Genomic DNA, 13334 nt, shown 5'->3' with positions numbered 1-13334 from the left:
TTACGGCAGTTAGAACAAAGAACACTGAAATGTCTCTTCTGTGGCTATTTCGTCGTGGCTTCGACTATGTCTCCCCGATCGTGAAGTGCATTCACACGTCGGAAATTGGCCGTACAATTGCAGAATCTGCTTCCACACGGCTTCATATGCGGACTTCCGCCACAGGTTGCACAAGTACACGAAAGATCAAATTGAACAATAACAAACAAATTCAATTGAATTACCAAATTGAACAATCAAAATTGAACAATAACGGGCACCAAAACACGAGAAACCGCACCCGAATGACGAAGCCACGCTGACGCTGGAGCTGACATTATGTGATATCGATGGCGAGTGGTCAGCCGTCGTTTGGTGTTTCGGTATCATGTGCGACGGTTCGGTTTCGCGTTCTGCGTTTCGCTTTCACGTTCAACGCTGGGTGCTGCCTAAGTTTTATTTCTGTACGTTTTTCCCCGTGGAAATTTTGGCCAATTTTTCCAACTGCGCCGAAAAAAACGAGGGAAAACCTGTTTTTTTTTTTCGGAATTTCCCCGTTTTTTTTTCCGCACTTCGCATCTCTAGACTCGGCGGTGATGGTGCTGGTGTCACGCTGAAAAGTGGACCGATCCTGGTGATAGTGCAGAAAGGGTCCAAGCTCAATGGCACATACCAGGGACATAGAAGAAAGAAAGAGAGAGAGGGAGAACGAGAGAAAGGAAGAACGAAAGAGAGAGAGGGAGAACGAGAGAAAGGAAGAACGAAAGAGAGAGAAAGAGATAAAGAAGGGAAGAGAGAAAGAAAGAAATAAAGAGAGAGAGAGAGAAAGAGAGAGAAAGACAGAGAGAAAATCACCAGGAAGGTCAGATACACACACAAGCTTCTCTTACCCGCCATTTTCTCGACAGGAGAAGGGCTGGTGATCTTTTTCTTTCCCATCAGTAAATCGGCCTCAATGGAACCAAAGAGTAAGCAAAAGACCACGCATGATTCATCTTTCTCACACTTTTGCCCTTACTTCGATGATGGGAAACTCACCATTCGCTCCATTTCGAAGCCAATTAGACGACAAGAATTTCAGGGAAAGTATTGCAACACCTTCACCTGAACCTCCAGCTTAATCGACCAAATTCCTGGAAACTGGGGGGCTCGTGCGTCTGGCAACGCATGAAGTCATAAAAGGGGGCCGCTGCATATTTTCTTTTTCTCCTTCTTTTTTTTCTTCTTTTGTTATCCGTAAGCTTATCTGACCCCTTCGTGATTGAAGGACGAACATATCAACTTGTGTGGGTGTGTTCTGTGAACTTCTCATCGTATTGCTCTCTCGTCTTCTTGTTTTTCTTTTTTTTTTACCCCTTTCTCCCCGTCTTTTAGTGCATAGTAGCCAACTAGGATCAGTCTGCTTAACGTTCCTGCTTTTTTCTTATCAGTCTATCTTCTTTTCTGCTTAAAATTTACCAAATCAGCTACATAAGAAAATGCAAGCGCGTTCAAATTGCAGACACACTATTTCCCAACATTTCTTGTTGAATCTATATCATTAAAAAGTATCGATACATATTATCGGAGTTGGATACATTTCACCACACGCTCCTGGCTCGTAAAAGGACGACACTGAGCAAGTCCGATGGTTCGGAGACACTCACACGGCACTTGAATTTGATACGGTCTCGTATCAAATCTGACGTCATCTTTGAAACGTCGATGACGTCATCGTCCGTCATCGACACGATTGTGACATCGAGAGACAGAGCTAAACTTGCTGACGTCTTGTAGGAGTAAAGCTAGGCACAATGACATTGCTCGTAAAATATACAAGTACAAGAGTGCTATGTACGTTGTGTGTCCTAACGTCATGACGCCTCCACTTTCTGCGTACTAAAATCGAAACGCGTTCGTAGAAACGGGTATTACGGTAAATTGTTTAGGGCGCTCTCACGCTTGCTAATATTTCTTGCGAGTACTTGGAAGGCTTCGACCTCCGTTTAACATACAGGCACAAAAATGACAAGTTTAAAATGTCAGTTAAGTGCTCCAAAACTCCGCCGGCGTCAGCCGCATTGCCTATTGCAGAGACCGGCGCGTATGGAGAGGGAGGCAGGTCGGCTTTGGAGCTCAACTTGGCCTTCTCACAGCCGCAGTATGAAAGCTTCGGTGGATCAAGCGACACTCTTCCCTCGTATGGAAAACAGGTTTCATGTAAGCCATACATCCTCGTCTCAGTCACAATAGAGAGTTTTAGATTATGGGGACGCAAGCGTAGGGGCCCCCTAATCTAAAACTCTCTAATAACTGCGGGGTAAGGTGCACAAAATGGTTACGAGCACTACACCCGCGCGTTCACTTGCCACACGACAGCGTACAACAGGTTGCAAGGAAGCAAGCTCGGAGTGACGAAAAAGAGAGAGAGAGAAGCGTGCAACAAAAATTGACAGAGATGCGGAGCTCAAGGGCGCGCAGAATTGAACAAGCGTAACCGGTGGCGCACCACCACCTTTTAATAAAACAAAGTCATTAATAACAAACCACGTCACAGCTGGAAGCCACAGGAGCGAGTCGCATACGGAAGCTTCAAACGGGAGAGAAGTGGCAGGAAGGGGGGAACGGCGGTTATGATCGAGCTCCCGAGGCGGAAACAAAAGAGATACGGCACACAACGACACCGTAGCAGGCACTCGCACGCACACACACCGTCGGATAGCGAGGCGCCGCACGCCATATTTCACGGTTGCAAACAATAGCCGCGAACCGAGTGCCCCCAATCGGCCGCCGGCCTCAGAGTCCCCCGAGCGTGACGGTTCTGGAGGTTTTTCGAATCCTAAACCACTCCATAACTCAAAGAGCGCAGCTTCTATCCCTTCATGGCATTTGGCTGTTGTTTTTTTTTTTTTATTATTCGTGATTTTCAATCATCGCTGCTGGCGAGATGGAAGCTACCCCCTCGCCCCTCCTCCCAACTTTCCCCTCGGTTTTCCCTAGAGGCGGCTAGTGCCGTTCTTTCCCGCGCAACCCCGGGGCTGCTCGGGTCAAGCCGCAGATATGACACGGGGTCCCGCGGGTGGGCGCCAGAAGCGCGCACGATGTAAAGAATGCCAGAAGTTAAAAGAAAACACAGCGTACGGAAAAGCGGGGGTGGGGAGGAGAGCGTTGCGAATGCGCGGCGTGCGGTCGACAAAAGCACTTCTTCTTTTCACCCACATCCCGACCGCTTCCCTCACCCCTGCTGCCTTCTCTTGAAACCACTGTCCGCATCCCCCTCGCAAATTCCCGTCCCGAATCCCGGCTTCGCATTCTGTCCCCGGACAGCCTCTCACCCTATCCCCGATTCTTAGCGGGGTTTCGCGCGTCGGTGGCCGTCCCTATAAACACGGGAGGAAAGTGGCCGGATGAACGCGTGGCGCGAATGCAACCGAGGAGGGGCAACGACGGGTGTTGATCCTCACATGCTGCCGCGACGGTGATCGTAATCGCGGATGAAGGAAAGGGAGAGGTTGTCGAAGCAGCGTTGTTTGTTTTATGTGTCGCTTTTTGCTGCGGTAATCCCCCTACCCCGAGAAAACAGGGACGGAGCGAGAAATTATGAAATCAAACAACCACGCGTAATGTGACGCTGGTGAGTCGCCTGGGGTTTGAGGTCTGGATAACATGAGCTTAAGTGACGACGCTTCGCTGCTTCCTGAAATAACATTCACAAGGCATACACGCACATTTTAGCATGCGGCAAAGGTAGATGAATCGGTAGGCGTTGGACGCATTCATTGCACTCGAGAAGGCAAAGAGCGCGCATCTGCCTACCCCGTTCGGGACCGTCAGCACGCGGGGTGCATCTGTGCTTAATGCGCCACCGCGGTTGAATTTGAACGCGCCGAGCTCCGGCGCTGTGTGCGCCGCGAGGTGCTCATTGCGTATTCAGTGCGTCATTGCGAAGCTATCACACCATCTGCTAAGTCTGTCGCCGTTGCGAGCGAGCCAGATTGCGTCTGAATGTAGATGTATGTTTAGATAGATAGATAGATAGATAGATAGATAGATAGATAGATAGATAGATAGATAGATAGATAGATAGATAGATAGATAGATAGATAGATACGTGCGTGCGTGCATGCATGCATACATACATACATACATACATACATACATACATACATACATACATACATACATACATACACACACACACACACACACACACACACATACATACATACATACATACATACATACATACATACATACATACATACATACATACATACACACACACACACACATACATACATACATACATACATACATACATACATACATACATACATACATACATACATACATACATACATACATACATACATACATACATACACACACACACACACATACATACATACATACATACATACATACATACATACATACATACATACATACATACATACATACATACATACATACATACATACACACACACACACACACACACACACATACATACATACATACATACATACATACATACATACATACATACATACATACATGAATATACCGACCGCGGCAGTGAGCGACGCGGTCGAAGGCTTTGGCGAGGTCAAGAAATATACAATCAGTTTGCAGGTTATCGTTCATATTAAAATGCAAGTCAGCTGTTAGTTTGAATAACTGTGTTTCGCAGGAACGACTCTTTCAAACCTATGTTGATTAGCGCAAAAAAAAGTTATTGCGCTCAAGATGACCGAGAACATTAGATGCGATTATATGTTCTAGCATTTTGCAGCAAATGAACGTAAGAGATATAGGACGGTAATTTTCAGCTGAGGTTTTGTTTCCAGTTTTGAATATGGGTATTACTTTAGCTACCTTCCAGTCAGTGGATAGTATTGCAGTAGTCAAGGATTGCTGGAAAATGTGGAAGAAAAATTGACTAGACAATGAAATGGTATTTTTTTTATATTTTAGAATTATAGCCAACAATTCCGGCTGAAGCAGATACCGTAAAGTTATTTATGAGACACATGATGCCTTCTTCAGTTATTTCAGTGGGTGTCATGTAGTGGTAATCAAGATCGGGAACTTCGGGAAGATTAGCGTGAACTTCTGAAGTGAACACAGATGAGAAGAAGGTGTTGAATATTGCGGGACACTCATTGTCTGGGATGGGAGTGTTGTTACTTTGTAGGGAAATTGAACTAGCGTCACGATCAGGGCATATTTGCTCCCGAAACTTTTTGGGATTAGTTTTCATAAGTGATGGAAGATCATGTGCAAAATATTTATCTTTCGAGGCGGATAAGGCAGAGCAATAAGATTTTAGACAGACATTGTTTCTATCCCAAGCATCTAAGTCTTACAAGGTACCTACCTACGCCGTAACCTCAGAAATTCCCCTGCTAATATTCGCAAACTAGCCTACCTTACTTTTTTTCGCCAACAACTTGAGTTTTCTTCCTCTATTTGGTCTCCCTATCATAACAACATGGTCACAACATTAGAATCCATCCAAAATACGGCCGCACGATCCATCTCAAGAAACTACAACTACCATTCAAGCGTCACTCAGATTAAAACTGATCCTTCTCTCCAATCTTTGCGTTATCTTTTCCAATCTTTAAGTTATCTTTTCGCGCACTTTCATTTCACTTTTCTTGATTATTTTCTACATTCCAATTTCGACCACACTTAATTTGAACAATGCTTTCCTTGGCTTGATTGTCTGTTGACAGTAGGTGGTCATGCTCAACAAAATTGAGCCACTCGGTTCCCCTTCTTCTCTCGTTTTACAGCGAAAGCTGTATATGGCTAGGCGAAACGAAAAACCGTTCGTCCCATGTTTCGCTAAGCGTCTCCATTGGCTGCGCCGTCAGGTACGTCGTTCTCTACGTCGCACCCAAGCGCGCGCGCCATTGGCAACGCCGTTAGTGACGTTGTTCTCTGCGTCGTACCTGCTCTGCCCGCAACGCCGCCTCATCGGCTCGCCGTTGTCGCATGCGTTCGATATCTCGAGTTATCTCGGCGTCGTGGTTTGCAGCATCCGCCCATTGACACTTGCGTTCCACTAGAAACACAAACCTGTAACTGATAATTGAGAAACGCTTCAATGCAGCATCGGGATTAACCCCCTGCTAAACACCGGGGCCGCACGTTTCAGCTTCACTGGTTAACCATCTGTACGGAGTGATTGGGTGGTGTTTTTTTATTTTCCTAATATATGAAATACATATAAAAGGCTTGATTGAACTCCGCAGATATCTCAATCACCTGATTGATGACATGGGCCTGATTAATTGTAGAATGTCCCTTCCTGAAGCCCACCTGTTCTCTTGGTTGTTTGAAGTCAAGTAAGTGTTGCCGTGATTCTATTTGAAATTATCTTGGTGAATTTTTCATACAATAGTGAAAGCAACCAATGGGCCTACAATTCTTCAATTCTCTAACGTCTCCCTTCTTATGGATAAGTATAATGTAGGCATCCTTGAAGCTATCCGCTACTCTTGAAGTCGTGAGGCATTGCGAATACAGGGATGTAAGCTTTTCAAGCATCATACCTCCTCCCTCTTTGATTAAATCGGCTGTTATTCCATCTCTACTAGCGCTTTTCCACGGGTCATGTAAGGCCCTTCTAATTCAATCACTAGTTATAGAAGGAGCTTCTGCATGTATACTGTACATCACTACTTTAGTGAAGGTTGCATAGCCTCTCTGGTTACTGTACAGGTTAGAATATAATTAGTCTGCTGCTTTTACTATGTCATAGAAATTGCTGATGACATTGTTTTGCTTATCTGTCAATGCGTACACCTTGTCCTGTCATATGCCAAGTTTTCTTATCACTGATTTCATGCTGCGACCATTTTTTATGGCTTCCTCAATATTTCCGAAGTTATAATTTCGTATATCGCTTACTTTCTTCTTGTTTGACAGTTCGGCGGGCGAATTCAGTCTGATCTCTTGAGTTAGAGACTTTCATGCTTTGTCGTTTATAATGTTTCATACTTTCCAGTTATAATGAATTGTATTTTATGTCACTTTCATGTTTGTCGATAGGCCTAGCGGTAAACGTGCGTTCACTTACCTAAAAGAGATCTGGCAAATTGTTCAGCATCCAGTGGTACCGAAGAACTACCGAAAGTTTATAGAGAGGTCACATCAAGATTATATTATGGCTTTTCGATTCATCCAGATAATTTTCATCCATAACGTAAGCTATGGTATTTGTTCAGCGTTTTAGCCAAAGGAAGGTCAAGCAACTTTCCGTAACTTCAGTAATCTTTTCAGGCCTAAGCAAATACGAAGATATGTTCCCAAATGCTTTGAGTGTGCAAGGAGACCGATTGGGCCTTGCGTAAGTAAAAAAAAAAATAGAAAAAGAATGTCGGGCACGTCAGTTGCAAACTGCCCCACGTATCGCTTACGCCACTTGAAGACTACGAACAAATTTCAGCGTACTTACAAAACACTCGGCACAAAGAAAGAAAAAAAAAACGGTCTCGAATGCTTCAACGGTTTAGCGATCCCCGGATCGGCGAGCACGTAACAACCATCGCCAGTGAACGGCATTTGCATACGACAGCGTTTTCCGAAGCAGCGGTTACACGCTCTATAGTATATAGACGGTCGAGCAATATTGAGGAGGCGATCCTCTGGGGGGAAAAAAATAATAATAAATAAGCAAAATAGTGGGTCAGTCTGAAAGGCAGAAAATCGCAGAAAGAAAAGTAAGGCGGAAAAAAAGGGGGAAGGTGAGGGGGGGGGGGGGGGGGCACTTCGATAAGGTCATCCCTCTTGGCGTCAACCCAACAATACGCGAATCACTGCAGGTCACATCCTGAAAGAGCACGTGAGCCGATCTCTGAAAAGACGCATGGGAAGGGGGCAGTCGGGGTCCACTGCAAAGGGGGGGGGGGGGGGGGGAGGCACTCGGAGACACGTGCTCGCATCAATCACGCTTAATCTCTGTGACAACCCCCCTCCCCCGGTCTCGAACCCCCCGTAACACGGCTATACAACCTCCACAGTCGCCGCGTCTGGTGGGTCTCCACTCAATTCTGTGCCCCCCCCCCCCCCCCCCCCCCCACCCTACCGTCCTCCTCCAGCCGCACCGACGGTTTCACAAGCTAGCATGCGGTGGTGCTGGACAATGCGGCGCAGTTTCGCACGAACGGCTACGACCACCGGCGTTACCACCGTGGCTGTCATGACACAGCCTTAGTTTGGTGCGGCACTGCGGAGCTGGGGAATGGACTATGCAGGCCCGCGGTGTAGCTCAAACTGAACACGACAGCCGCCTAAGGTGGGATGGCTGTGCTTTTCACCACCTGTCAGGCTCCATTTTCAAGCAATAGAAAAAAAATCATGCGCTCTAAACTGAGCACAATAACGTCTGTTTTCGAGTAAGGGCGGCATTTACGCAAATGATTATGTTAGCTAAACTCTTAGTCGTGTCAAGGTTTAGACGGCGACGTCACATGCATGACGGTGATATCACATGCAAGACATTTCGAGATTCGCAAACATTATTTTTTTTTTCTTTTTTTGCAATGACTGACCGTTCAGTGAAGCGCATTGCACGCATAGGGAAAGAGCATGTGCGTAGGTAGTTTCAAGTATGATGAAAGCGTTTGGGGCATCTATAAATACCAGCCATGATTGCATTCAACTTTGAACAAGACAGCCACAATTCGTGCCACTCGCTCGTCCTTATGGACGCTACATAACAAGGACAACCGAAAGAGTGCTGGGGCACGCTGCCATGACGTCCCAGTCTCGTAAACGCTTTATCTTTGATAAAGTCAAACCAACCAGCCAGAATTCATACATCCCAACACGCCATTCACGGTGGTTTCTCCCCGTGTGAGCATACGACAGTACGACCCTTGATGGGCCAGTCGCCTCTGAGCGGTTTTAAAGACCACAAATATGACTGGATTTTCCAGGCTTTCCTTAGGTTACAGTGTGCAAAAAGTCCCTTTGAATTCAAGGCTAATGGGGACTTTCTCAAAGCCGTCGATCAATCGATCAGCTTTAAACTGCTTATGCTACAGGCATTTGCATTCAATTGCTAGGGATCCTTGCTGAACAAAGCCGATAAACAAAGTATTTTCTTCTTTTTTTTTCTCAGCGGCGTTCCACCAAGCATTTCAGTTTCAAAACCCGCGCCCTCTAAGCTGCGTAATTAATGTCGACAGAGCAGTTCGAAGCAGCGGCCTCGACCAGCCGGCGTGTCACTGCACACAATTCTCGAGGTCGTGCCTTAGCGAGCAGCCGGCAGAGCCCCCCTTCTGCCGGCTGCTCGCTAAGGCATCGCTCTGTCCGCCCCATCAGCTGCGCAGACTTATGCACCACGCAAATCAACCGGAAAAAGAGGAGGGGGATAAGGACTGGATGCGCGCGCAGTCAACGTTATGAAACATGGCCCAGTCTTGTCGCCAAAGTGTTCGAGCACCGCTGCCCCTGCGACGACGCCCACCCTCCCCTTCCTCGGACCACCCACCGTTGTATCTGCAATGGCGTGCGCCATTCAGGCCCGTCGCGTCCGTTCGGCTCGCTGTAAAGCCCCGTAAAGCTCGCTGTAGCGCTACGCTTAGAAATTGGCTCGAATACGGAAGCGAGTTGCGTGGGCGGGGCCGCTGCTTTCAGCGCAGCCATCGCGCTGCCTCGCATGCGTCGCCGGGGAAGTAATAGGAGAGACTCGGAAACAGTCCATCGTTCACTCGCTTGTCGATGGGGTGCGCCGATATAATGGCGCGTTGAGAAAAGCCGCCGGGTCGCGTTTAGTGGCGCCAGCTTGCGACAGACGTTGAAGGAAATGGCCGAACGGTGGCTCGCGTACGCGACTGCGTCACTCCGCCCCGCCTGTGTGGGCGTTAATGGCGGCAAAGTAAGCGTAATTATTTGGCGCACGTGCTGAGCACGTGCCACTAGCTGGGTCAGCACTCCGCGTTTCATCGCGAAGGCGGTCATGCTGCATTTAATAGGGCGCTTGAAAAGATCGGCGACGTCGGCGCTTCCGTTCTGCTCGCGTCAAATAATCGAGACGTTCGCTGAACGCACGTGTCATCCTGAATGGAGCATCAGCGGATGAGGCGAATATGAACTCTGGCGACTACGGCCGCCAAAGATTTCATGCTGATAACGGAATCGTGTGAAGCAGACATTTCAAACTCTGCAAGAATCAGGGTCCGTATTGAGACGAAAAAAACCTGATTGTTCGCGGCCAATCTTGATGCTGAGCAAAGGCGGCCGACCACTGACTCACGAACGAAAAGCTTCGCACAGTTAGGAGACACCAAATGGTGTCGAGTCCCAAACGGCTTAACAGGCAAACGTATACTATCGATCGATCAATTTTATTATTGACTGATTTACTTTATTATTGATCGAACAACCTGGTGGTCTTGGTACTCGCGCGCATGACAAATGGTGTAACACACATGCACAGATATAGTATATGCATCAACAAACAGGAACAAATTATTGTTATTAGGGGCGAAGCTCCTTATAGCGGCACCCGTTCGTCCCCGTCGTAGTAGGTAGCCACGTCTAGTTTTATGAATTGCTCAATAGATGGCATTGTGTGTCCGTATATGTATGTATACCCATATATACATATATATGTATACGTATAGTATAACCGGAAGCCGACTTCCGGTTCCACTTCCGCTTCCGGTTCCGGAAGCCAGCTTCCGGAGTTTTATGAAAAAAAATTCCGAAAGTTGTGTCCGTAGCGCGGAATCAAACCAGGGACCCCTCGCTTCCGAACGCGCGGCGCTAACCACTACGCCACGAAGCGCACATAGACACACACACCACGATGGCAATAAATACCCAACATTAACGAAAGGCCGCGTTTCTAGCGCGTTTCTAACGCGTTTGTGCTAGCGCGTTACGGCCCGTGTGAGAAGCTGGTGTAAGACGCTGTGGCCTCTCCGCCTTACCTTCAACGCGTTTCGAACGCGCTGCCCAAGGCGGTGGCAAGTCAAGTTCAAGGGAGCGTTTATGAATACGGGGGGTATACTCTCTCAGCAGTCATGTGATGGCGTCGGCAAACGCGGTGCACGTTCCGGCATGTGTAAATGGCTGCGTAAGACGCTGTGGCCGCTCCCCCTTACTAGAGAGTACTGCACGTTTCTAACGCGTTTGTGCTAGCGTCCCCTTAAGCGGGAGATCCGATGATTCCCTCCGGAGCTTCGCCCACTCATCATCATTCACCCCGTGGATATGCTGTGATTTTTTATTATTTGGTTTGTGCACATATAACGCAAGCACATGAAGGGAATAGGGAGGGCGCAAGCTGGCAACTGCCGCCGAGAGGGCACAACGCCTGCCTACTCTTTCAGGAGGGGGGAATAGAGGAAATGAAAATATCAGGGAAAAAAGAGGAAATAAAGAAATGACGGAGACGCACATACCATACAAATGCGATTTACAATATGTAACATACACAATATAACACAACATAAGATAGCACAACATAGCATTATACAACAAAATATACCGCATAACATAGAGAAAAGAACGCATTGTCTGAGATTTCTGCAAGTCTAAACACCAAGAACCGTTACCCTTCACATGGAACAAGGCGGACACATAAATACCAACAAAGAAGAACAAAGAGTACACATGCCATACACCAACGGTCCACCACACAACATACAAGAATAATACCGTGATTTCTGGAAACGAGTCATCAAATAGACTCGAGTGCTGCCCCCAAAGTCGGCAAATTTCCGTGGAAGATGTCAATTTTGTTTGAGTCTTCGTTACAGGCTCGCAGAATCCTGTGCAAGCGATTCTTTGAGGAGCCAAATGTAAGTACATGGAAAGGTCTAGACACCCTAGTTATTCTTCGCTGAATTGTTATACTAACGTTATCCAATATTTCTGTAAAATCAAGGAGACCATTCATGAGCTTCAACAAGAAAGTTAAGCGAGCTTTCGTGCGTCTGCAGTCCAGATCTTCTAGACCAAGCGAGGACTGTGAGCGAGGCTGTTGTTCACGGCCGACCTGCCTGGAGCACCGATATCGATGTTACAGGTGAAGTTTCTCTAAACTCGGTCAATTCGATGTTTGCTAGACTGGCAAGTACTGTTCCAAACGACAGCGGCACATTCCCGCAGTGGTCGGCAGAGGGATGTGTACAGCTTAAGAAATACACCTGCCTTTCTGAACTCTCTCGAGATTCGACTTGCTGTGCCCAGGGTGCGCAGGCAGCGCTTAGTGATACATTCTATAGGAAATGATCTGGCAGTTTCAACATTGAGGTAGCCACTCTCTTGCTCCGCAGCATATCCGCGAACAGCTCACCAGGGGATTCATCCAGCGCTTCTCTGTATGTGTCCCAGCGTGTCACACCACAGAATTGTCGACCAGCAGTGTGAAATCCGGTGATGTTGGTGAAGATCGGAAAATGGTCGCTGCCCATCCTGTCTGGGGCCGTTGTCGACGATACGCAAAGGTCTGTAGAATGGATCACGAGGTCTATGGCACTCCATGAATCTGGTGGTCCGAAGAAAGTCGGTTTGCCATCGTTCGCGATACATAAGTCAGCAGCATCCGCGGCAGCGACAAGTTCCTTGCCTCGGAAATCTGTAATCTTATCTCCCCAAAGCGACTGATGTGCGTTAAAATCGCCACAGATTATTGTCGGAGAGGGGCAACGAATGCAAGGGTCCTTTATAAACGCCTCCATGGAGGCGTGGACTTATATACACCGACACCACACTGAGTTTTCGGTTTCCTAGGCACACTTGCACAGCGGTGACTTCCAAGTAGGTAGAACAAAGGTCTTGCACTGGTAAGGCGACGTGAGGTATTTCTCGCCTGATGTACATCATCGCACTTCCATTGGCAAATGACGGTATACTCGGATTTCCATGTCTGATGTACCCTGGGATCGTCCTTCCATTAGGGAGACCAGCCTCCGAGAGGGCTAGAATTGGTATAGGTATGTCTCGAAGGAAAAGGCTAAGTTCACACAGACGCTGTTGAATACCGGCGCAGTTCCATTGTATTATTAAGGGCACTTTTGGACGACGGAGTGGACCAAGTGGGCGAGAAATTGCCATTATGCTACTGAGGGTATGTGGAAGCAGAGCAGAGTATTACTGACTCAAGAGCCAGCACTGCTTCCAGCATATCCTTCGTTGAACTCGCAGGCATCTTCGTGACGTGGGAACGTAGTGCCGTGAACAAAGCGCGTATCACATGCTGGCAGTTTTCCAGCTGACTGCTTCCAAGTGGTGCTTGAGGTCGGTTCACTGCGGCCGCATAGGTGCGCTTTTCGGACTCTTTTGCAACAGGTTTCTCAGCGGCGGTGACCGTTTGCGTTGGCTCAATAACTTCGTTTATCGGTGTGAGA

The sequence above is a fragment of the Dermacentor silvarum genome, chromosome 5 (assembly GCF_013339745.2).
Source record: "Dermacentor silvarum isolate Dsil-2018 chromosome 5, BIME_Dsil_1.4, whole genome shotgun sequence".
NCBI classification, from domain to species: Eukaryota; Metazoa; Arthropoda; class Arachnida; order Ixodida; family Ixodidae; genus Dermacentor; species Dermacentor silvarum.
This window is presented reverse-complemented; position numbering follows the sequence as displayed.